Source organism: Oryctolagus cuniculus, chromosome X, assembly GCF_051225735.1.
Source record: "Oryctolagus cuniculus isolate XC-2025 breed Fujian yellow rabbit chromosome X, ASM5122573v1, whole genome shotgun sequence".
Taxonomy (NCBI): domain Eukaryota; kingdom Metazoa; phylum Chordata; class Mammalia; order Lagomorpha; family Leporidae; genus Oryctolagus; species Oryctolagus cuniculus.
The window spans coordinates 125,928,309-125,955,595 of NC_142888.1; the positions used below are offsets into that span (position 1 = coordinate 125,928,309).

Genomic DNA, 27,287 nt, shown 5'->3' on the forward strand with positions numbered 1-27,287 from the left:
AGCTAAAATACTGATATTTCTACTTCTGACATGAATGACTATTTCAACAAGGACATTTAATATGTTAAAATGTCATGGCTTCAGTATCTTATCAAATTTAGAACCATCCTTCCCATTCATCCATTTTTAGTGGCAAAAAGCAGCCAGTAGAAACTATTATTCAGAGTCCAGTTTGTGGGCAGTCGGATATGCCCTCTCAGATACCAAGATTAATGTAAAATCATAGAAATTAAGACAGTGAGATATTAACATAAAGAAAGGTAAGTAGGTCAATAGGCTTCTATAAAGTGCACAGAAACAGACCAATGCATATGTGGAAACTTGATATATGTTAGAGACAACATTACATGATGCTGAAGGAAAAACCTGTTTCCTAAGTCTTGCTAGGATAATGTGTTTTACATATGGGTGAAAAAAATGAAATTGGACTTCTACCTCATGCCATATAAAAATCAATTCCTGATGCTTTAATTGTAAAAGGTCTAACTTTAACACTTTAAAAAATAACAGAGAAAATATATTTATGATGTTCAGGTAAGGTAAGATTCACTAAAGAAGATACAAAAAAAAACCCTAAAAACTAAAAAACTAAACCATACATGATTAGCATATTTGGCAATTTTATATTAAGATTGTCTAGCTAAAAATAAAAAAAATATTATAAAGACATCAACTAAACAACCCATAACCTGGAGGAAAATATTTCCTGTTCATATAGCTGAAAATGGTTGGAATGGGGAGGGGTGGTGAAGCTTAAAATTAGCAAAGGAATACACTCACATACATTAGTAATCAGGGTAATACAAATTAAATTCACAGTGATATACAATTTCTTCCCATCATAATGGTCAAAACTAAAGTGTTTTCTTATGCTAAGAGACAATTGCTATGTAGAACCAGTGGGATTCTCCTACATCACAGGTAGAAATAAAAACTGCTATAATTTGGAAAACAATTCGACAATGCCTAGTTACATATGGGCATACTTTGTAAGCCAACAATTCCTCACCTAGATATATTTATAGGTAACATTCAGTTATTTAAATAACAGCAAGTCGTGGGCATTTAGTCCATTTTCTCTTGTTATAACAAAATACCTGAGGCTGGATGATTTATAATGAAAAGGGGTTTATTTAGCGCACAGTTCTAGAAGTTCAAGAGTATTAGACTGGCATCTGCTCTCTCTGGTAGGGACATCATGGAGGATGGCATCACAATGGCAGGAGCATGTGTGAGTAGCAAGGCAAACATGCAGAAGAGGGATTTAGAGGAAGTGCTAGGTTCCCTTATAACAACTCATTCTCATTGGAATTAATCCAGTTCCAGGAACCTGTATGAATCCCTTCCAAGGGTTATGCCTCCAAGAACTAATTACCTTCCACTAGGTAGCATCTCTTAAAGGTTCCACCACCTCAACACCACCATACTGGGGATCAAGCCTCTAGCATGTGAACCTATTTGGGACAATCTCAAACTATATCCAAATAATACTAGATACCAACCAGTTAAAGTGGACATCAGCTTGTATCCAATACTAGTGCAGATGAATTGACTATCTGTCTTAATATTCTTGATAGAAATTCTTGGACATGAGTACTGAAAGACATTTAAAAGTTATTTCCAACATCATTTTTGTAGTGTCCATCAACAATTAAAGGATGACTACTTGGCAAGGTATAAAAATGAATAAATTACAGGCACATGCATTAATATGGATTAATTTCAAAAACATGAAATCAGTTTAAAGAGGTCACTCTCAGAAGATAGATAGATAGATAAAAGTATTCTATTTATTTAAAGACCAAAACCAGGGAAAACTTCATTTCAACCCCTGTTTCCCAGGAAACAAGATCTAGTACTTGACCTCTGCAATGAGAGGGTAAAAACTTATAGACTTGGGGCTGGCGCTGTGACACAGTGGGTTAAAGCCCTGGCCTGAAGTGCCAGCATCCCATATGGGCACCCTATCCAGTCCCTGCTTCTCCTCTTCCAATCCAGCCCTCTGCTATGGCCTGGGAAAGCAGTAGAAGATGGCCCAAGTGCTTGGGCCCCTGCACCCATATGGGAGACCCAGGGGAGGCTCCTGGCTCCTGGCTTCAGATTGGCTCAGCTCCAGCTGTTGTAGCCATCTGGGGAGTGAACCAGCAGATGGAAGACATTTCTCTCTTTCTCTGCCTCTCTCTGTAGCTCTTTCAAATAAATAAAATAAATCTTTAAAAAAAACTTAAAGACTAGGAGTTTCCAACTTATCCATGGAACAGGGGTTGTAGATGAGGAGGAAAATGGGTTAAGGAAAGTATTTGGGATTAAGGAATGAGTTTCAGACTTTAAGTCATAAAACTTGGATTCTAGCCTTTGCTTTCTTTTTTTTTTTTTCTTTCTTTTTTTTTTTTTTTTTTTGGACAGACAGAGTGGACAGTGAGAGAGAGAGAGAGACAGAGAGAAAGGTCTTCCTTTGCCATTGGTTCACCCTCCAATGGCCGCCGCAGCTGGCGCACTGCGGCCGGCGCACCACACTGATCCGATGGCAGGAGCCAGGTACTTATCCTGGTCTCCCATGGGGTGCAGGGCCCAAGCACTTGGGCCATCCTCCACTGCACTCCCTGGCCACAGCAGAGAGCTGGCCTGGAAGAGGGGCAAACGGGACAGAATCCGGCGCCCCGACCGGGACTAGAACCCGGTGTGCCGGCGCCGCAAGGTGGAGGATTAGCCTAGTGAGCCGCGGCGCCGGCTTAGCCTTTGCTTTCAATGTTAATAACTTATGATACTGGAAAAGCTACTTGAATTCAGAGGCTAAAAATAACTATCTTCCTTATAACTACAATTATAAATATGAGATAATGCTATAAAGGAGATATTATTGACTGTGATTATTTTTAAATTTTATTAAATATTTAGTAACTTCTTTGATATTATAAAGACATCAGTAATTACAGTAAATTAAATGTATGTATTTACAGATCCAAAATGTACACATGGGTCAAGCCTTTCATGCAGTGGCTAAGATACCACTTAGGAAGCCAACATCCCATATCAAAGTGCCTGAATTTCAGTTATTGCTCTGGTCCTGATTCCAGCTTTCTGCTAATGCATACTCTGGGAAGCAACAGGTGATGGTTCAAGAACTTGTGTCCAGTCTCCTACATAGGAGACCCAGATTGAGTCCTGGGCTCTTGGCTTCAGCCTGGCCCATCCCTGGCTGTTGTTGGCGTTTGGGAGTAAACTAGCAGATGGAAGATCTTTGTCTGTATCTGTCTCTCTGCCTTTCAAATAAATAAATAAATAAATGTTGTGAAAAAGGTGTCCGCATTGTGACTTCGCGGGTAAAGCCGCCACTCTGATGCCAGCATCCCATATGGATGCTGGTTCATGTCCTGGCTGCTCCATTTCCCATCCAGCTCCCTGCTAATGACTCGAGAAAAGCAATGGAAGATGGCCCACATGTTTGGATCTCCATCACCCTTGAAAGAGACCTGGATGAAGCTCGTGGCTCCAGGCTTCAGCCTGGCCCAACACTGGCCATTGTGGCCATCTCAGGAATGAACCAGTGGAGGGAAAATTCTCTCTCTCTCTCTCTCTCTCTCACTAATTCTGACTTTAAAATAAATACATACATCTTTACAAAGTTTTTAAAAAGATAAAATTCACACATGACCAATTTTGAAGGTATAGGCAAAGAAATATCTTTATAAATGAGTTAAAATGAATTCATGGACATTCTGATGGCAGAGCTGTTTGATCTCAGACAATTCTTGCTAACAGATGAGGAAGGCAGAAGCACTGCTGAGAAGAGGTAATATTCGGTAAGAAGATGGTATATCAAAATAGGAAAGGTCTTCATCTAAGGCATGCTAAGGGGGAAAAAACAAGGGGTAAGGTCAAGGCCACAACAAAGAAAATGGCATCAAGCAGCAAACTCTAAAGTTTACAGCTCTCATTTCCACGAGAATTTGATCCTAGACAGACATAGGTACATGGAAGGAGGCAAAGAAAATTATTCTAACCTAAGCTAGGAAGAACAAGTGTAGATTGGAGCCAGGCAGTGTTGTATCCCTCAGACACATAACATAGTCACTTCTTGTACTAGTTAATACACAGCTGTATAAAAGTCTTCCTGTCACTACTTTCACAGAAGTAACACTAGCAACTGGCAGGCTTAAAGCTGTGTTGTTTTCCCACCAAAGAAATGTCCTAAATCTAGAGAAGATTCAGTCATTAACAACCAACAACCATAATAATACATAGTACCTGGCCTATATGACTTCACACCCCATGCTTTTTTTTTTTCTTTTTTGACAGGCAGAGTGGACAGTGAGAGAGAGAGAGACAGAGAGAAAGGTCTTCCTTTTGCCATTGGTTCACCCTCCAATGGCCACTGTGGCTGGTGCGCTGCAGCCGGCACACCGCGCTGATCCGATGGCAGGAGCCAGGTACTTCTCCTGGTCTCCCATGGGGTGCAGGGCCCAAGCACTTGGGCCATCCTCCACTGCACTCCCTGGCCACAGCAGAGAGCTATCCTGGAAGAGGGGCAACCGGGACAGAATCCAGCACCCCTACCGGGACTAGAACCGGGTGTGTCGGCGCCGCAAGGCGGAGGATTAGCCTAGTGAGCCGTCACCCCATGCTCTTAACTACTATATGCCACCTCCTAATTCTTGCCAAAATGTTACTTTTTGTAGCCTCACACTACCACTAACAGCCCCCTTACCATGTGCTAATTTTAAATTGGATCAAAATCAGTTACCTTTTTCAATTTCAACTGAGGCAAATGCAAGAATATTAATACTGACAGTGAGATGTTTTGCTAATTATGCTTTAGCTTAATAGAGTAAGCATGGCGAAAATGTGAGCTCAACTTGTCTTTGCAGGTCCTCTTGTGGTACAACTCAACTACTGCACTTTGGATCTACTAGGTACCTTATAATTTTGGAGATTTTTTAACAGTGAATTCTAGAAGATTTTTTTAAAGTGTCAGCATTCAAAGGCCAGAGAACTTTAGTCTGAGAATTATATTTTCGAAAGAGTATTTTGTTGATTTCCTTTTAAGTGATTAATGGCATGAAATATTTCATAACAGACCTGTCTTCCAGATAACATTTATATCTGACTTGCAGTTATAAATACCATGTCATAAAGCCAGCACCATCGAATACAGTAACCATGAGTCACGTGTGTATATTGAGCACTTGAAATGGGCTTGGTGTGACAGAGAAACTGGATTTTAAATTTTATTCCAATGTAATTCATTTTAATTAATTTACCTTTAAAAACTGAGGTAGGGTAAAATATTTTTCAATTTTTTATTAATCTAATAGGACTACTTTTTCACTTTAATCTTTGAAAATTTTACATCTGAAATAAGATGTTCTATATATATATTAAATGTACCCTAGATCTCAAATATTTAATATACAAAGAATATCAATATCTCATTAGTAGCTTAATATTGACTGCACATTAATACATTCCAAATACATTTCTTTAAATGAAGTAAAATGATAAAATTAATTTTACCTATTTTGTCTTTCTTTGTTAAGCTAGTTTGTAGAAAATTTAAAATTATATTTGTGCCTCACATTATACTTCTACTGGACAAGGCTACTATAGAGCCTTTAAATGTTAATGCATTCTAGCAGAGATGCTGTTTTGCAGAGACAATCTATAAATGGGTTATTATACATGCAGTAATGGTCATAGGCCTAACCTTTCTTTTTTTTAAGATTTATTTATTTACTTGATAGTCAGAGTTATGCAGAGAGAGAAGAGGCAGAGGGAGAAAGGTCTTCCATCTGTTGGTTCATTCCCCAGTTGGCCACAATGGCCAGAGCTGCGCCAATCAGAAGCCAGGAGCCAGAGCTTCTTCCATGTCTCCACACAGGTACAGGGGCCCAAGGACTTGGGCCATCTTCTACTGTTTTTCCAGGCCATAGCAGAGAGCTGGATTGGAAATGGAACAGCTGGGATTCGAACCAGGGCGCATATGGGATGCCAGCACTCAGGCAGTAGGTTTATCCACTATGCCACAGCACCGGCCCCAAGGACTAATCTTCATTTCAGCACAAGCAGCAGCTCTTACAGACCACATTACAACTGGTGGGCAGCTGAACACAGTGTGTAATGGCATGTATTGTCAGGATAGGAGCAGAGCAGCCTCCAGGCAGAGGTTTCTGGCTAGCATATCTGCACTCACTGGTCCCAATTTCTGTCATCACATGTATTAAATGTTTTTATTCATTTGTGACTGACATGACATTTTAGGGTTGTCTAAGCTAGCTGCATATTGATTGCTCTCAGAATGCCTAGATGATCAGCATTACTTTAATAATTTCATAATGAAAATATCCAACTGAATAGCAAAATATACTCATTACAAAAGTCAGTATTACATTTGTCAATGAAATAAACGAGGTGTTAAAATACTTATATAGTTTCAGTTATTGTACATTTCAGTTAATGTAAGCAATGATTTTGCATTCTAAGTGGTTTCTCAATGGTAACTAACAAGAACTTAAGGAGATTATCTATTTAAAAGTTTTGGTCAGGAGTTGGAAGGAGCTGTTCAACCTTAAAAACTTCTTTACTCCTACCTTCCTTTAACAAATATTTATTGTGTACCTACTCTTTACTCTGAGCTATTCTAATGCATGGACTCTATCTGTGAACAAAACCAAACCCCCTGCCTTAAGAATATCAAAGGTTGTAGGCTCAGGGACTATAGGCCACCTCTTGTAAATGCACTTCTGAACAGCAAACTCACTCTTTTATAATATATTCTACTCATTCTAGAAGCAAGGGGACTGAACTCTATTTGCCATTTGGTGAAGATTCATCTCATTACGACTTAATATTCCCTAGAATTAGGATATTTGTTTCATTGCTCCTGGATCTCCACCTAGGGATCTGGTTTTCTTCCCCCACTCCTCTACCCCGGGCACCCAGCACCCATACATCCCTCAATGAAAAATAATCAATTCTTATTCATAAATGCCATTACATTGGGAATTACCTACCCTGGATTAGGAAAAGCTGGCAATTTGATGGTAATGACATATTGTTCCGGAAAGATGCTGGATTATGCTTATTTATATGAAAACACTTTTATAATCTCAAGTCACTGTTTGTGCACTGCTCCTCAGTCATAATGGTGAGTTTTCTGTCTTCCCCAGGGCACCTTTTCTGAATGTTGTGCTCGAGCCATCACTGCTCCCTTACAAAGTCTGCATTGGCCAAAGCTGGAGTCAGGAGCAGAGCTGGGAATTAAACCCAGATGTTCCACTGGGTTAAAGTTGAGGGCACTGGGGACATTAAAAGACAATTGTTTAAAAATATACCCCTTGGGTCCAGCACTGTGTAATAGCAGGTAAAGCCGCCATCTGCAGTGCCAGCATTCCATATGGGCGCCTGCTCAAGTCCCAGTTTATCAGCTTATCCACTTCCTATCCAGCTCTCTGCTATGGCCTGGGAAAGCAGTAGAAGATGGCCCAAGTCCTTGGGTCCCTGCACCCACATGGGGGACCTGGAAGAAGCTCCTGGCTCCTGGTTTCGGATCAGCGCTGCTCTGGCTGTTGTGGCCATCTGGGGAGTGAACCAGCGGATGGAAGACCTCTCTCTCTCTGCCTCTCCTTCGTTCTCTGTGTAGCTCTGACTTTCAAGTAAATAAATAAATCTTTAAAAAAATATATACGCTATATTTATGTTATAAAATCATGAAAATATATTTAGAAAAATAAAATAAAATAAATAAAAATAAAATCCCAAGCATTACAGAAGAAATTAAATATTGAATTTGAGGGAGATAATGAGAATGCTAACCTCTTTTGTAAATATCATTTTGCATCTTCTTTGCAGCAAAATTGGTCAAAAGAGTTGTCATTACTCTCCTCAATGGCTCCACTTTTGATTCTAATTCCTCTTCTTTCCTAAGTTTGTTATATTTTGTCTGTCCCATCTATTCAGATCCCAATGCCTCCCCACACTGCCCATAGGCAGCTATGTGCGTTGTTTTCTTTTTTAACCTTTCAGTGTTTTCTTAGAAAATAAAACACAAATAAATGAGGACTATTCAAAAAAGTCATGATAATGTGTATCATGAAAAATCTATGCGTGGATTTCAATTTTTTTTGCACTAAAATAGACTTATGTTTTAGTTCCATTTTCTACAAAGCTTTTGAAGTTCCCTCATATAGTCTTATCCTCCTCCACTATTTCTTATTTTCTTACACCAAAGATAGCATGCACTGTTTTGTACATTTCTCCATACACTTAGAAAAATATCCTAGAAATCTGAGATTTTTTAATATAACCACACAGATATCATCCTCATTGTTTTTTCAGCTGCATCCTATTCTAGCTTGTGGGTGTTTTACAGTTTATTTAAGTAGCCTACAATGGCAGAACTCGGTGCTCTTTCACTACTATACATTTATGCATATATATACATATATATAATCATAAGGGGTATGACTGTACATGCGGTGTTGTAATTGATGAAAAGATATCGAGTACAGAAATCTGATTGGGATACCCCATACACTGTTACGCATCACACTAGCAACCTATGACATTATCTATTTTCCCATAGCCTTTTTATTATTCCTGAACTCTTCTCAGACAAGAGTCTATGTGAAAGAATAGCATTTAAAAATGTTCAGAGGCAACAGTAAACTTAATGTAATAAAATCCTTAAAATAATGCAATATAGTTATAGTATGGGAGACAGGGAAGCAGATGTAAACATGAGCGGAGAGATGGGATTAAAAGCAAGAAATTGGGCAGCAGAAATATGCAAACACAAAGGTACATATAGGGCAACCTCAGATAATTGAATATAACCAGGGCCGGCGCCGCAGCTCACTAGGCTAATCCTCCGCCTTGCGGCGCCGGCACACCGGGTTCTAGTCCCGGTCGGGGCGCCGGATTCTGTCCCGGTTGCCCCTCTTCCAGGCCAGCCCTCTGCTGTGGCCAGGGAGTGCAGTGGAGGATGGCCCAGGTGCTTGGGCCCTGCACCCCATGGGAGACCAGGAAAAGCACCTGGCTCCTGGCTCCTGCCATTGGATCAGCGCGGTGCGCCGGCCACGGCGGCCATTGGAGGGTGAACCAACGGCAAAGGAAGACCTTTCTCTCTGTCTCTCTCTCCCACTGTCCACTCTGCCTGTCAAAAAAAAAAAAAAAAGAATATAACCAGAATATATGTGTAAGGTAGAGGAGGGCAGGGAAACAGATGCAAACACATATGTGAGGATGAGGTAAAACCTGAGTAGACATAATGCATTTTTAAATGAAGGTATGAACCAGAGAGAAATACGAAAATGGTTATGTGTGAGGATAAAAGCTCACTACTCTGAATATACCTTGCTTTGTAGATTAGATTTTGGAACTGCAGTACTGTTTTTATGTAATTATCAGTCAAAATCAAATTTTTTAAAAAGGCAACTTGTAAAATTCTAAAGCAAAACAAAGCAAATGAATACAACTGTTTTACTGAGTTGGTGGCATAACTTCACAAAGATGAACTATACTATTCTATTCTCGTCTACATTGAAATTTTCCAGGAGAGGGAGATGGAGAGGGAGATGGAGTACATCAGCCAGAAAGATAGGAAGAAAACAAAATTTGTAGAGTCACAGAAACCGTTCTTTAAGCAAAAGAAAATAATCGAAACAGTCAAATGCTACTTAGAGGTCAAATAAAATAAAGACTGTGAAGCATCTATTGTATTCATTATCACTCAGAGAGTTGATTAGAAAAACATTACATATGGTTTGAAAAGGGCAAATGTGCTTACAGAGACAAATGACCAAAGGTGAAATCAAGACTAACCTGCATAATCCAGGATGTGTGGATGTGGTTCTCCCACTTGTGGCTTTCCATATATTTATTAAACTAATGAATGAATGAAAAATCAAATTATCCTAGCCTTCATTTCTTAGAGACTGCTACATCATTTTTCCATGCAGAGAAGCACTGAAATGTTGGCTAACGGTATGTGTGGGTGTGTGCGCACATGTGGCTGTATACATATGCCCATGTATGCATTTTTAAAGCCATGCTGCATTCCTGTCTACATTCTTTTTACACAAGAAAAAGATTGTTGCATCCATTTAAAAGCTTTCAGTAAAGAGTTTTTTCTGCAGCAAAAAAATAAAATCAAGGTCAGATACTGAAGGAACAGATTTTTGGGAGCAGTCAGAATTGGCTTGAGGCTCTTAAGAAAGTTGACTAAATAGTCCAAACACTAAAGAGAAAGCTACATGTCAAGCTCTGCTGTTGATGGATTCAATTAAATAGCTATTCCTCCAGGCTGTACATGAGTTTGTTAAAGCATTCTTATACACATTTGCTTCTGGATCAATCAACAAATAATTAAAACTTGAATGTCCCCTCTTTAAAAATTCTCCTATTAAATTATTGAGGTCAAAGAAAAACATAGGAGCATCATGGCTTAAGTAAACTGAAATTCAGAAAACATATATATTTGGAGATTATTCATGTTATAAAAAATGTGCAATGAATGCAGAGTTCCTTTAAATAGCTTGCTCCCTCAGTGCCCTTAAGATGTGACTGGATTTTCCAAAACTGTATCTACACAAAGCTTTTCAGGAAAACACACATTTTGTAAAGTGAGGTTCCTCTGTATTTAATATCAGTTTTAAGCTGCCACTGTGTGTTCATTAATTTTAATGGTTATTTAGACTAAAACATCACTTTAAAGAAGTAAAAAGCAAAATATTCCCATTGGAAGCTTTCCAGGAAACACACTACAGGAAGTTCATATAACCTAGGGGAGGGGGGCATTCCAAAGTCAGTTGCATTGAATACTTGTTAATGTTATTATAGAAGAATTGAATTTTATTCACAGCCATCTATTAGTTTCTGGGTGATATTCTCCATGAGTACAGTTTGGTACAACTACTTCTAGTTTCTATAAGGAAACTCTTGGAAAATCCTCTTTGTTCTTCATTAGTTAATTCACTTTTAAAAAATTTTACCCAAAGCAGCAGTCATTATTCTTAATATATCGTGGGATTTCCCCCCTTTGTTGTATATGTGTACTACCTAGTTTCTGTTACAGATTTCTCACAGAAAAGGAGTTCTGAATTTAACCTGTGTGCAGTAGTGGGGAAGAGAAAGAGGATTTAAAGCAGGAACATTTGAAAATCAGAAGCAGAAAAAGTGGTGCTCCTGAGGGAATAGTCTTTCTTGTGGCACACTGCCCAGAAGCTGCTTTGCTTCCTGGCTAAAGCCACAGGGAAGATAAAAAGCGAGTCCAACAAACAGAGCCGAATTGTGGTGGGAAACAGAGCTTCATGGAAGTCAGCAATTTGCAAAGCTGGGATGTGCAGTGTGAAAGCAAGTGCTATACTGCTCAGTCGGTGGCACCTGGACAGAGTCGCCTGAGAGTCAGGGCTGTCATCCAAGCCGAAAGCAGTGTTCCCCATGGGCTGGGGGGATCTCTGCGGTCATGCAGCCAAGGGTGGGGCTTCTCAGGAAGATCATGAGATCTAAAGCTCGCCTTTAGGGGAGACAGTGTAACAGTAAGAGTATGTAGACAAAAGGTGGAAACAATAAAATTTGAATGGAAAAGACAGTACAAGCTACAGATGTGCAGAGGCCCAAATAGTGCAAACAGCAAGAGCAGAACTGATACATAAAGATTAGGATTTTGTACCTGGACTAGGACACTGGAAAAATGCAGAGGAAATCTGGACGACCCAGATGTCCACTAGTAAGTATTAGCGAGATCCAAAAGAGGGATAGCACATGCCCACAAGGGGGGAAAAAAAAAGGATAAAAAGCAGAATTGAGAGCCAGCCTACCATTTTAATATTTCATGATGTGAAAGAATACGAAAAAATTAAGTCCAGTGAGATCAGGTAGAATAGACAGAGCCAGAACCTAGAACAAGGTGTGCCTGCTGCAGTGGGGGCATGGACTTCCTTACCAAACACATTCCCAAATAATTTTTCAAAGGAGAAATTCTCCAACAGATACTGACTGCTCCCTTAAACTAGCCCCACCCCAGCTGGCTGTGCTGGGTCAGGATTCCAGCTGAGGGGCCACTTCAGGCATCTCCTGCCAGCAGTTGAACTCACTCCAGGCAAGTTGGTGCCAGCAATTAACCCTAGAGGTCACAATTCTTCCCCAACTCCCCTGAGGGAGTGACACCTGGCTCTGCAGTTTAGCAAGATTCCAGAATGAGTTCCCCTACATTCTGCTGACTTGCTTATTAAGCCTCCCATTTACTAAACTGTCAATCTTCAAGCTCATTTCTCATGACTAAAAACATAATCTTCTAATCCTTGAAAAATATTCTGCACAGATAACTCAGTATGGTATAGTATCTGACACAGCCAGGCACCTGCAGGACGGCCCATCCCCCAAAAAAGCACAAACTTCCTCACAGCAGTCCAGTCTAGTTAGTGCCACCCTCCCACACACACACCCTGCCTGTAGTTAACCCTTTCATGCCATTAGAATCCTGATCATCCCTTGAAACTATAATGTCTTTAAATCTTTCAAGCGTTCAGGTTACATGCAAAGAAAGAATAAATAAATAATGTTGGATGGAATCACTATTAATTTTCAATCAAGAATATTCTCAGTTTATATAAGTGCCTTAACAATGTACTTTGAAAGTGATATTTGCTTTTGTTATTAACGTTGTATTTATGAAATGCATAAAGTTTTTATACTTAAATAAAAGGTTTTTAGGTAAAAAAAATAATAAATCTTTAAAAGTCTAAAAAAAGAAAAAAGCCTAAATGACTTATTTTTGGATAACTAAAAGTTTAATTCAAGAGTCTGAATTTTAAAAAATAATCTTGTATTTAGCAGATAGCTTGGGGGTCTGTCTAGGTGAATTTAAAAAAAATAAAGTATTCAAATTTGATCCTATGTGGTTTTGAAAGTTCACACATTTCCCTGAAGGAATATTACTGAGGAAGCAAAATTTATAATTTAATATGGAATTAGGAAAATATGCCTATTGCCTGAGAGTAAAATGTTCAGAAACTTTAACAGAAACTTGAAGTGGGGGGGGGGGGGCAGTGTCGTGGCTTAGCAAGTTGGGTTGGGCTGACACCTTCAGTGCCGGCATCCCATATGGACACCAGTTCCAGTCCTGGCTGCTCCACTTCCAATCCAGATCCCAGCTAATGTGCCTGGGAATACAGTAGAGGATGGCCCAAGTACTTGGGCCGCTGCACCCACATGGGAGACCCAGATGAAACTTCTGGCTCCTGGTTTTGGACCAGTCCAGCTTTGGCCATTGCAGCCATTTGGGGAGTGAATCAGCAGATGGAAGACCTCTCTGTTTCTCCCTTTCTCCCTTTCTCTCTAACTCTATGAAATAAAAATAAAATAAATCTTAACAAAAAAAAAAAAACTTGAACTTGACCTTGAAAGTAAGAGCTGACGCCGTGGCCAGCGCTGTGGCTCACTTGGCTAATCCTCCACTTGCAATGCCAGCACCCTGGGTTCTAGTCCCAGTTGGGGCACCGGATTCTGTCCCGGTTGCTCCTCTTCCAGTCCAGCTCTCTGCTGTGGCCTGGGAGTGCAGTGGAGGATGGCCCAAGTGCTTGGGCCCTGCACCCGCATGGGAGACTAGGAGGAAGCACCTAGCTCCTGGCTTCAGGTCAGCGCAGCCCGCAGGCCCTAGCAGCCATTTGGGGGGTGAACCAATGGAAGGAAGACCTTTCTCTCTGTCTCTCTCTCACTGTCTATAACTCTCTCTCTGTCTCTCTCTCTCACTGTCTAACTCTGCCTGGCAAAAAAAAAAAAGTGAGTGAGAATATCCCTGAGTTTCTAATAAAACAGTTGTTAAAAAATGCCATGCACTTTACTAGGTAGAAGGTGAGAAAGATACTCTTTGGCTTTTGAACCATGAACAATTATTTTTGAATTCTGTGTGATATTTAACCAGTCTCCTTATCTGATAACCTTCCATTCTTCTGAAAATTGCAGTCACAATAGGAAGACCAATGGGTGGAGGAAGAACATTCTAAGAAATGGATTCCCTGAAAAATGAACCCCAGAGAGAGAAAACAGGGAAAAAGCACTATAGGAGTCATTCATGCCTAAGCCAACAACTCTCCATACCTCACCGGGCTTTGAGTCTCCTGAAAGGGCTACAAATACAATACAATCCAGGATGTTCTAAGGAGCCACCAAGAAAGGCTTTAGTCAAGTTTGAATAAAGCTCAGAAAGTACTGGAGGTATTTTAGAAATGTTCCAACTTTTGGTCAAAAGAATAAACTATGGAAGTATGTAGTCACAGAAAATATCCCATCCCTTCACAAAGAATGCCCATTTCTATAGAGAATCTCCTATTTGTTCATATAGAATAGATATCCCACCCTGTAGAGCCCAGAGATTAACAACAATAATGGTTCTCACTTATTGAACACCTTCACTCAGTTTGTGCCTGAGCTTGTTGAAATCCAGAATTGTCAGACTCCAAACCCTTCTCAGTAACCAACAACCCAAAAAGGAGAAAATCTGATCAAAAATGAGCAAATGGGGGCTGGAGCCATGGTGCAGCAGGTTAAGCTGCCATCTGCAGTGCCAGCATGCCATTTGGGTGCTACTTCGAGACCTGGCCGCTCAACTTCTGATCTAGCTCCCTGCTGATGCACCTGGAATGCAGCAGACAATGGCCCAAGGGTTTGGCCCCTTGTACTCACGTGGGAAACCTGGATGAAACTCCTGGCTCCTGGCTTCTGTCTGGCCCAGCTCTGGTCATTGTGGCCATCTGGGGAGTGAACCAGTGGATGGAAGACCTCTCTGTTTCTCCCTCTCTCTGTGTAATTCTGACTTATAAATAAATAAATAAATAAATAAATATTTTTTAAATGGGCAAATTATTTAATTAGACATTTCTCCAAAGAAGATACAGAAATGACCAAGGGGCTAGTAAAAAATGGCTCAACTTCCTTAGTTATCATAGGAATACAAATCAAAACCACAATGATACGTGACTTTATACCTAAGAGTCTCCATTTATATTTAAAACCTCCTCTGCAAAAATGAAATTGAAGTTTCTGTAGTATTTATTCATTCTATGTAACCCTAAAAGAGAAAGAGTTATAATCAAAAAGATAGATAATGAGGTGGGGGTTGGTGAGCTGCCACCTGCTGCTTCCCAGGCTGTATATTAGCAGAAAGTTGGAATTGGAAGAGGAGCCAGAACACAAATGTTGGGGGAGGGGGTACTACAGTGGTTGAGAGGTTGCATCCCATATCCAAGGGCCTGGGTTCAAGTCCCTGCTCGGCTTCCAATACAACTCCTTAATAAGCACCCTGGGAGACAGCAGGAGATGGCTCAGGTGCTTGGGTCCCTGCCATCCACTTTGGAGACTCAGATTGAGTTCCAGGCTCCTGGCTTTGACTTGGCCCAGCCATAGCAGTTAGAGGCATTTGGGGAGTGAAGTAGCAGATTAAATATCTGATCTCTCCTCTCCACTCCTCTCCCCTCCTGTACACCTCTGTTTTCAAATAAACATAAAAGTAATTTTTAAAATAACAAGTTTTGATGAAGATGTGGATAAAGTGGAACCCTCATGCATTACTACTGTTGGGAAAATCTAAAACAGTGCAACTGTTTTGTATAATAGTGCTGCAGTTCTATAAAATATTAAACATAGAGTCACTGTATGACTCAGAAACTCTACCCCTTCATAGGAATTGTAGAGTAGTGAAAATAACTATCTAGGTAAAAACTTGTACATAAATGTTCAGAAATATTATTCATAGCCAAAAAGTGGAAATAATTCAAATGTTCACCCACCAACTGATGAATGGATAAACAAAATGTAGTATATATAAATGCCAGAATAATATTCAGCCATAAGAAGAATGAAATACTGATATATGCTACAATAGGAACCTCAAAAACATCATGCTAAGTAAAGTCAGTTAGTCACAACAAGCTTTTTGTTGTATAATTCCATTGATAAGAAAACCCATAAGAAAAAAATTTGTAAAACCAGAAAGATCAGTGGTTACTGGGGCTGGAGAAGTTGGGAGGTGGGAGATAGAAAATGGTGGGTAAGTGGCACACAAGTTCTTCTGTGGATGTTGAAAATGTTCTAAAATTTATTGTAGTTATGGTTTTGCAAATCTCTGAATACACTGAAACCCACTGAATTTTACACTTTATTTTTTTACAGGCAGAGTGGACAGTGAGAGAGAGAGAGAGAGAGAGAAAGGTCTTCCTTTTGCCGTTGGTTCACCCTCCAATGGCCGCTGTGGCCAGCGCGCTGCGGCCGGCGCACCGCGCCTATCGAAGGCAGGAGCCAGGAGCCAGGTACTTCTCCTGGTCTCCCATGGGGTGCAGGGCCCAAGCACTTGGGCCATCCTCCACTGCACTCCCGGGCCACAGCAGAGAGCTGGCCTGGAAGAGGGGCAACCGGGACAGAATCCGGTGCCCTGACCGGGACTAGAACCTGGTGTGCCGGCGCTGCTAGGTGGAGGATTAGCCTATTGAACCGCGGCGCCGGCCAGAATTTTACACTTTAAATGGGTGAACTATGTGATATGTGAATTACATCTCAATAAGGTTGCTTATGTAGAGGCTTGAAAACATGAACAGAATATGGAATGAAAAGATAAATCATTTTGGCGAAAAAATATGCTAACATTTCCAAGTACAGCTTTTTAATAACATGTATTTCCATGAGTTTTTTGAAGATCTTTCATACATGAAGATATGATTTTTTCTTCAGCCAGTATATATGAAGGACCCCTCTAAATTTTATTTATCTATTTATGACACAGAAGGTGCAAGACAGAGTTCCTATCTACTGGCCAACCCCACAAACACCCACAACAGCTGGAGCTGAGCCAGGTCAAGGCCAGGATCAAGTAATCTAATCCAAGTGTCATTCATGGCTGGCAGGTACTCAAGCATTTGAGCTGCCACCTGCTGCTTCCCAGGCTGTGCATTTGCACAAAGCTGGAATTGGAAGAGGAGCCAGAACACAACACAAACTCAGGCACTCTGATATGGGATACGCACATCCAAAGTGGTATCATAACTGCTATGCCAAATACCTGTCCCTGAAGGACTCTTTTTAAAAAGAATTTACTTATTTATTTATTTGGAAGGTCAAGTGACACCCACTCACACCCACACCCACAGAGAGAGTGAGAGAGAAGAAGGAAGGAAGGAAGGAAGGAAGGAAGGAAGGAAGGAAGGAAGGAAGGAAGGAAGGAAGGAAGGAAGGAAGGAAGGAAGGAAGGAAGGAAGGAAGGAAGGAAGGAAGGGAAGAAAAAATCTTTCATCCACTGGTTCATACTCCAAATACAATAGCCAGGGCTGAACTAGATTGAAGACAGAAGCCAGGAACTCCATCCGGTCTCCTACATGTGTGACAGGAACTCAAGGACTCAAATCACCATCTGCTGCCCTCCAGGGCGTATATCAGCAGAAGCTGGATCAGAAGTGTAGTAACTAGTGCTCAAATCAGCACTCCAACATGAGATACAGGCATCTCCCTGAAGGATTCTTAACATTCAGTTTATTTACCACTGAATTTTTAAAATTTCTTATGAAATACTCTTGGTTTTGGAGCTGCAATTAGCAATGTACTTTTGCTTCTTTGTGTTGTACATGCTCTTCTAAATGTTCTGAGTAAGAGTCAAAAAATATTTAGCAATTATAGTTCACAGTATAATGTGTTTATACTAAGGTAAGAAGGAAAATATATCTTGGCATGTGGATTTTTATTTATAATTTATAAAATTATTTCCCCAATATAAAATAATATGTAATCAGCATAAAAATAAGGAAAATGCAAAAATCAGAGGAAGAAAGTCAATCAACTCTTTTCCCACATACAATATCACAGCTGTTAATAGTTTGGATTATGTTTTCTCTTGTTTTGTGATGAACTTTTTTCATATAATTGTGATCATGTGGTATACTTCAGCATTTCTCCACTATCTACTATCACTATTGCTTTGAGGAATGAACCTAGTGAAACTTGGACCAGAACACTGATCTGTTTTTCAAGCTTCCTAATCCCTCCCCTTTTCTTTTTCCTAGAGCTCGGAACCATCCTCAACTGAGCCTGAAGACAATGAAGCCATTAAGAATAAATGCTACAAAACAAAGCTTGAAGTGCCCATCATCTTGAAGTACCCATCCATCACCAGGAAGCTTACTGTTGTCTCTCCCAATGTTACATAGAATGAATCAATACCACAGCAACAATTCAATGTCATCTTTGAAAAGAGGGTCATGAATACAAATGGATACTCTAAGGAGACTCAGCTCTCTTCTAATCAAATATTTGACTCCTTTGCCATCTCACAAGGGATCTACCATGCTATTACATTCTTCACAATAGATGACCATTTATTGTCATTAATAGAATGACACACAGAGTGACCAGTTCTCTTTAAAGTGGAATGATGCTTTTCTATCATTAGGGAATGGTTATTAATAGTGTAATGTAATCCCAGGTCAAATATTGTATTTTAAAAGCCAAAGATATAAATTGCACCTATAAGTCACATGGAACCTGCTTAAAGCATCAGAAAACAAATTCCATCTACCAAGTCCTCAGCTGACAAAAGACAGATAAGTCCAGAGCTTGTAGATATAGAGATATAAAAGAATTCTTGTAAAACGAATGTTCATCAAAGATGCTGTGCCTGGAGAATGTGCACTCACTGCACAGATGTTCTCAGTTGCAGGAAGCATCATTTGATCCAACAAAACCCAGAGCCACATAATTGAAAATGCTTGGTTCACTGTAAGATATATCAAGGCAGCACCTAGAGAAGCTGCTGAGATATTTGGTAGACACTAGACAAAAGGAAACCTGTTGCTAATACCCTTGTGAATCATAAATCTTATTTTTCTCTATTATGTGCTCATTATTAAAGTGTCCTCTTGTATACAGATGGAAATAACATATTAAAAGTTACCTTAAACCAATTGTTGTTTGTATCTAGCTGTGATAGAAAGGACTATTATCATAAAAGCAGAAAGAAACAAATTATGCAAAACTTGTAACATGCAAAGAAAGCCTGTTACTAATAGCATCCCGTGGGAGAACTAAATGTAATAAGATGGGTACATAGTAATGTCAAATTAACCTATCTTTTCACGGACTATTGTGCTAAGAAAAGCAAAGTGAAAATGTGTGTATTTGTGAATCCAAAGATTAAAAAATTATAAACAAATTTGTCAATTCACACAATTTACTGAACTGACCTAAAGTTAAAATAGCCAGTCCAATAGACTGGAAAATAGCAGATTTCAAACATCTGAGGAAGGAAGTAGTGAGTATTATGAAATACCAGTTTGGGAAGAAATAATTACTTAAATGCCTCTTTTTGCAGCTTTCTACCTTTATCTTGATGATCAAGTCCCTCAGAAATGAACTGAAGTCTTAATGAACAGGCAGCATGTGCAACAAATGATGACTACAGTTCAGTAAACAAGTTATTGAACTCAAAGTTATCTTTTAAGGCTAATATTCATCAAATACCCTTCTACTGCTTATCTATTAATTTATGTCAAAGTAAAAGTACACTATAATAGATCCAACAAAGTAAAAACAATTTGAAGATAGAGAAATATCATGTTATCATATAATTATTTTCCCACAGTAAGTCTTGCAGTTTCAGAATAAATGTAAAACACCACAGTCACACTGTTTTTTTTTTTTTTTTATACTAGGGGATGGAGATATACAGGTCATTCTTTAGTCTACTCTGTAGTTTTCATTTGGTATACAGAAAAAATAATTTGGTAAATTAATTATCAATTTCAGTTTGTCATTTTCTATATCAAAGACGATGGGATTGGATGCAAACATATGGGAAGATTTTTTAAAAAACTAAAATTTCTTGTATATTGTATATTTTCTCACTATTATATGGGACTGGGCTGTTACTTGGCTTTCACCTTAAAGTAATTTCATCTGGAACATAGAGAGCACTCAGCCCTAAGTTAATCTCACTGTAGGAAAAAAGCAGAATATAGAATACAGTTTCACTAAACAGCCTGATTTTTCTCTACCCTTCATAAAAACAACTTTTAATGAATGTGCTGAGGGCAGTTCCTACTACATTTTCCTGGTGCCTTTCTCTCAGCAATCTTTGGACTCTATATCACATTTACAGTGCTTTCCATTGGATCAATTGTTTGCAAAATCAATCTCTTCTGTTTTCTTTTCATTTGTATGTTCATATTAACCTCTTATATTTTAAATTGAACTTGTATATTTGTTTTATATTCTGTCCCATCAGCATTTGAGCTTTGTTTTCCACAAAACATTTAATGCAGAGTCTACCTCATTCAGCAGCCACCACTACCTACCAGTAAACATTTTAGCAAGAGATCATTTCTTACTTGGTTGGCAGTTCTGGCTTGTTTTTCCCATGTTCAAGTACATATTAAATGTGTTCCCTGTTTTTCCTTTGCACTCACTTCCCAGAATCATTCCTTTACCATTAGATGTAAGAAGACAAAACAGGTACCATTTCAGCTATTTTAAAAAAATAAAATGAAACAACGAAAGATCAAAAAGAAAATGAGAGAGAATATATTTTTTTCTGAATGAACTAAGCTTCTACAAACACAAGAACAAAAGAAGAAACCACAAAATGAAAGCTCTATGAACATAATTTAACAATGTAAATGTTCTGTATGTTGAAACAAAATTAGTTTGCAAATGAGAAACTGGGAAAATGTGTTTGCCAAACATATGTGACATAAAAAGGTCAATAGATAAAAAGATAACTGTGAGTTAGCCAATCCAGAGTGCATGGTTATTTCCCTATTTATCTATTAGAATGTTTGTCTTTTTAATATTTATTTGTAAAAGTTCTTTGTATATTAACTATATTAACCCTTTTTCTCTGTCACTGGCAAAATGATTGAGTGGAAGTGGGTAGAAATATTACACAATCTTATAACAAAGAACCTGCTGAAGGAGAAGACTATTCTAGGAAGCCTTATTTCCTGAATTGAAAGTACAGATGTCACATATATTCCTTCATTATTGCTGCCTTGGACAAGGATGGGATAGCTGAAATTGGAGCAGTCATCTTGTAAACATTATATCGTTCAGCAGTTGAGCCAATATCAGCAGCTGCTGCTTACTTCAAGACACCCAGTAAGAAAAATTCTTATGGAAGATGGCGGAATAGGGAGAGAGCTTACTGATAGTCCAGGAGAAGATAATTTCATAAAAGTGGAGACAATGTAGTCTCAGGGAAGAGTTAGGGGGAAAATGGCAGAGGAAACTCTTCCTTAATTAGAGGGACACGGTGGAACTATGTGGAGGGCATGTCCGCCCACCGCTCAGGACTCTAGCTGCCAAGCGCCTCCGCACCACCGCTGGAAAGTGAGGCAGTGCTTCGGCGATTGGGTTCCTTGTGCATGAGGCATGTCCAGCTGTGAGTGGTGAGCCGGCTCACAAGGTGGAAGAGGGCCTGGAGCTGCAGCCATTTCTGTGGGGTTCGTGTGGCTTCCCTGGGCGTGGGGGCTCCAACACACTCCTGAATCCACTGTCTCTTCTTCTCTCCTTCACTGTCTCTCTTGCTAATTTTGTATGGCTTTATTGAGGTATTATCGATATACAGTGAGCAATGGAAAATGTAGGTTGGTGAGTCAGCCACCACCCTCATCACAATGAGAATACTGAGCACAGGCACCACCTACCCAAGCTTCCTCATTTCTTAGTTAGCCACTCTCTCCCTGCCACGCCCACCTCCACCCTCTCTCCAGGTAGCCACAGATCTGTTTTCTCATCACAAGACTAGTTTGCACGTTCTAGAGCTTTCTGTAAGTGGAATGATACAGCACGTCCTGTTTTCGGCCTGGCTTCTTTCCGCACAGTTATTCTGCGGTGCATCTACTTTCTGTGTGTGTCAGTAGCCATTCCTGTTTATTGCTTGGAGATACTCACATTTATAGCCTATGCTGATCTACAATGTATTTATCTACTCACTGTTTATAGACTTTAGGTTGTTTCCAGTTTTTCAATATTACAAATAAAGCTACTATAAATACTGGTAAAAAATATTCTTATGAGTCTAAGCCACTGATAATTAGGTTTTCTCACTATTTGAACGCAAGACACTTCTCATGGATACTCTTCATGTGATTAAGCAAGACACAGATGGACAATAAGCATAAATACTGTTTCAGTTCTGTGATGGTTAATTTTATGTGTCGTCATAATTGGGCCAAGGGAAGCCCAGATGAGTGGCAAAACATTATTTCTGGGTGTGTCTATGAAAATGTTTCTGGATGAGATTAGAATTTTGAATCAGTATGTTGAGTAAAGGTCACCCTCACCCATGCAAATAGGCATGATACAATCCTGTTGAGGCAAAGGAAGAGTGACTTTGATTCTGTTTGAGCTGGGACATTCATCCTCTCCTGCTCTGGGACATTGGTGCTCCTGGTTCTAAAGCCTTTGACTTTCATATGTCTCCAGTTTGTATAAGGCAGACCACGAGAATTCTAGCCTCTGTAATTATGTGAGCCAATACCTACAATAAATTTCTTTATATATACTCTGATATAGATTTCTATGTATTAACATGGAACACACACACACACACACACACACCCCACAACTTAAACATTGAAAATAAGACAGAACTCTTGAAAACATGCTAAGTGAAAAGTCATTCACCAAAGGACAAATACTGTCATTCAAAAAAGAACACTGTATGATTCCACTTATATGAGCCTGAAGTAGTCCACTTCATAAAGACACAAAGTAGAATGGTGGAACTAGGGACTGAGCGAAAGAGTTGTGATGGTGGCATAACAATATGAGAATAATTCATTCCACTGAATTGTACACTCAAAAATGGCTATTATAGTAAATTGTGTGTATATGAACACACAAAACCACAATAAAAATCAGGGGCATATATTTATTCTATGATTACGAAGCCAATCAAAATGTCCACATTCCATACTAGAGTACCTGGGTTCAACTCCCAACTCTGACTCCTAACTTTAGCTTCCTGTTAATGTAGACCCTGGGAGACAGTAGGTGATTGCACAAGTAGTTTGGTCCCTGCCACCCACATGCGAGATTGTGGACTGAGTTCCTAACTCCTGGCTTCAGCCTCTGTTCCACCCTGGTTGTTGGAGATGTTTGGAGAATAAACAAGCAGATGGGAGTGCTCAATCTCTCCATCTCTGTCTCTCTCTCTCTTTCTCAAGTAAATAAATTATTTTAAAAAATATTATTACATTGTTTTTTTCCAACTTTAAAATTCACTGTATTTTAATGCTTTATTAATTTTGCTAATGATGGTCAACAGTATTTATGAATGCAAGAAAACAGATTCTAACATGATACTGGAGGATTCTAAATTGGCCAAGTCATGTTAAAGGGACATATAGGCAACTGTCCAAAATTCTTACAAATATTCATATACTTTAACATAGTGATCCAGAATCTAGGAATATAGTCAATAAAATAGAAATGTAGACAGTAATTTTGTACAAAGATATTCATAACAGCATTGTTTATAATAACAAACAATTTGTAACAACTTATGTGTCCTGAAAGGGGTTGATTTGAATTCATTTCTGCCCATTCCTTCCAAGGAATACTAGATTGGCAAGAAGAACAATGGGATAGTTTGGTATCTCTTAAATTTTGTTGCATATTTGGATCACCTAGGGAGATTTTATAATTTCTAGTTCCAGCCTTACCTCATACCCATTAAATCAGGACTTCTGGAGGTGGGGCCCAGGCATCAGTACTTTTTAAAGCTCCCCCTACCCCCACCACCTACTGTTTTCAATGTGCAGCCAAGTTTAAGAATCACTTGTGTAGATTTCTATTTATTAACATGGAAAAATATAAATATTCACTAGAATTTGATGACAAAAGTAGATTATAGAACAGTCTATAAAATGAGCTCATTTAAAAATAAGAACGTGTGGGACTTCTGAGTAAAGATGATGGATTGAACACCCACATTTGCTTTTACTTCCTCCTGAAACTCCACTAAAACAAGAGTAAGGAGTTTTTAAAAGATGCAAACTGACAAGGAAAAAATAACTGGAGGGGGAGAAAACACCAACACAATTTTGGAAACTGGAAAGCATTTGAGTGGTAACTTAGCAGAACCAAGAAGGCTAAATCCTAAAACTGAGAAATAACTCAATATACAATGCAGAACCTTGACTCCTGTTGACAAACTAATTAGTGGAGGGTAGTACCTCTAGAAGGGATGAAAGAACAAGCCCCTTGAAAGTTTACTTTGGAAGCAGTTAACACCTTAAATGCCTTTGCCAACTCTAGCAGTAGTTGGAGGTTTATTTTCTGGAGAAGGTAAAACAGAGAATCAATAAACAGGCGAGCATCAACACTGTTGTGGGTTGAGGGTATTCTACTGAGTGTATGTATTCACTTAATGTTGAGAGTCCCAGTTGCTTTCTGCTACTCAGTGCCCAGAGTTTTGGCAGCCAGGTTATACTTCCCAGGAGGTGATTTGGAAGGAGTGGATGGGCTCAAGAAGAGATACCTGAAGGTATTTGTTATGGGCTGTTGGATCCCCTGAAACTTACATGTTGAAGTACCAAGTACTCAGAATGTGACTGCATTTTGAAAGTGACTCTTTAAAGAATTAAGGTAAAATGACAGGGCCGGCACTGTGGCGTTGCAGGTAAAGCCGCCGCCTGCAGTGCCAGCATCCCATATGGGCGCTGGTTCAAGACCCAGCTGCTCCACTTCTGATCCAGCTCTCTGCTATGGCCTGGGAAAGCAGTAGAAGATGGCCCAAGGCGTTAGGCCCCTGCACCCACATGGGAGACACAGAAGAAGCTCCTGGCTCCTGGCTTCGGATCTGCGCAGCTCTGGCCACTGCGGCCATCTGGGGAGTGAACCAGGGGATGGAAGACCTCTCTCTCTCTCTCTCTCTCTCTCTCTCTCTGCCTCTCCTTCTCTCTGTGTGTAATTGTGACTTTCAAGGAAAATAAATAAATCTTTATAAAAAAAAAGAATTAAGGTAAAATGAAATCCTCAGGAGAGATCCCCCTGTTCCATATGGCTGGCGTCCTTGTAAGAATAGGATTACACACATACATATACATTGGGAAGATGATGTGAAGATACAGGAGGACAATCATCTAAAAACCAAGGAAAGAGGTCAAACTTGTTGACAACTTGCCTTGGAATTCTCACCCCAGAATAGTGAAAAAATGCATCTGTTATTTTAGTCACCCAGTCTGTGCAACTTTGTTATGGCAGCTCTAACTAATACAATACTAATACAAGAATCACCTCCAAAACAGCCCACAAACTACTCTGCAATGAAACACTAAGTTAACAAAACTCACACATATTCACTTTCCAATTAATATTTGGTGCCCCAATCTTAAATGTTAGCTCACACATAAGTTTATCAGACATCTGTGCAACATCTCTAGCATGAAATATAGAATCCAAAGCAAATAAATACTTGGAGAAATCAGGGGTTCTTCATAAAGAATTGATCATTCCATTTCTAAAGTACAAAGGTGCTAGAAAAGGTTCATGGACAAGTGGAACTAAAGCATAAGTTTATCTTGATGCAAAAAAAATGAAATTCTTCCATACTTTACTCATAATACACATTTTCCATGACCTTTGAAGACCCATCATATGCAATAGATTTAAAAATATTTTGTAGTAAAATAAACTTAGCTTTTAATTCCATTTTCCATGAATTTTTTGAAGTAACTTACTACTGATGCATACTACAATAAGGGTAAGCATTGAAAACATGTTAAGTGAAAGAAACTAGACACAGAAGGACACATATTGAAATGTTCCACTGATGTGAAATGTCCAGAAAAGGCAAGTCCAGAAAAACAACAACAGATTAATATCAAAGGGATACAAATTGGGAAGGCGAAAGTCAAACTATCCCTATTTGCAGAGGACATGATTCTATATGTAAGGGATCCAAAAGACTCCACTAAGAGACTATTGGAACTCATAGAAGAGTTTAGTAAAGTGGCAGGATATAAAATCAACACATAAAAACCAATAGGCTTTATATACACAGACAATGCCAAAGCTCAGAAAGAACTTTCAAGATCAATCCAATTCACAATAGCTACACAAAATACCTTAGAATAAATTTAACCAAGGATAACCAAGTTCTCTATGATGAAAATTAAAAAAACACTAAAGAGGGCCGGCGCCGCAGCTCACAAGGCTAATCCTCTACCTTGCGGCGCCGACACACCCGGTTCTAGTCCCGGTTGGGGCGCCGGATTCTGTCCCGGTTGCCCCTCTTCTAGGCCAGCTCTCTGCTGTGGCCCGGGAGTGCAGTGGAGGATGGCCCAAGTGCTTGGGCCCTGCACCCCATGGGAGACCAGGAGAAGTACCTGGCTCCTGCCATCGGATCAGCGCGGTGCGCCGGCCGCAGCACACCGGCCATGGCGGCCATTGGAGGGTGAACCAACAGCAAAGGAAGACCTTTCTCTCTGTCTCTCTCTCTCACTGTCCACTCTGCCTGTCAAAAAATAAAAATAAAAAATAAAAAAATTTAAAAAAAAAGCACTAAAGAAAGAAATAAAAGAGGACACCAAAAAATTAAAACATTTTCCAGGTTCATGGATTGGAAGAATCAATATCATCCGAAAGTCCATACTACTGAAAGTAATTAACACAGTCAATGCAATACCAATCAAAATATCAAGGACAATCTTCTCAGATGTAGAAAAAGTGATGCTGAAATTCATATGGAAACACAGGAGACCCCGAATCGTTAAAGCAATCTTATACAAGAAAAACAAAGCCATAGGCATCACAATACCAGATTTCAAGACATATTACAGGGCAGTTATCATCAAAACAGTACCAGGTACAAAAACAGATGGATAGACCAATGGAACAGAGTAGTAATGCCAGAAATCAACCCATGCATCTACAACCAACTTGTCTTTGACAAAGGAGCTAAAATCAATCTCTGGAACAAGGACAGTCTCATCAACAAATGGTGCTGGAAAAACTGGATATCCACATGCAGAAGTATGAAGCAAGACCCTACCTTATACCTTACACAAAGTCCACTCAAAATGCATCAAAGATGTAAATGTATGACCCAATACCATTAAATTATTAGAGAAAATTGGGGAAACCCAGCAAGACATTGGCATATGCAAAGAGTTCTTGGAAAAGACACCAGAGGCACATGCAATCAAAGCTAAAATATTCAAAGGGGATTGTATCAAATTGAGAAGTTCTACACCGCCAAAGAAACACTCAGCAAAGTGAAGAGGCAACTGACAGAATGGGAGAAATTT

General features: G+C 39.5%; 1 pseudogene; it reads right to left on the bottom strand.

Moving 5' to 3' along the window:
* Positions 1 to 21,325: 21,325 nt before the first annotated feature.
* Positions 21,326 to 27,287, bottom strand: part of LOC100354637 (POU domain, class 5, transcription factor 1 pseudogene) — a 48,113-nt pseudogene continuing 42,151 nt past the window's right edge.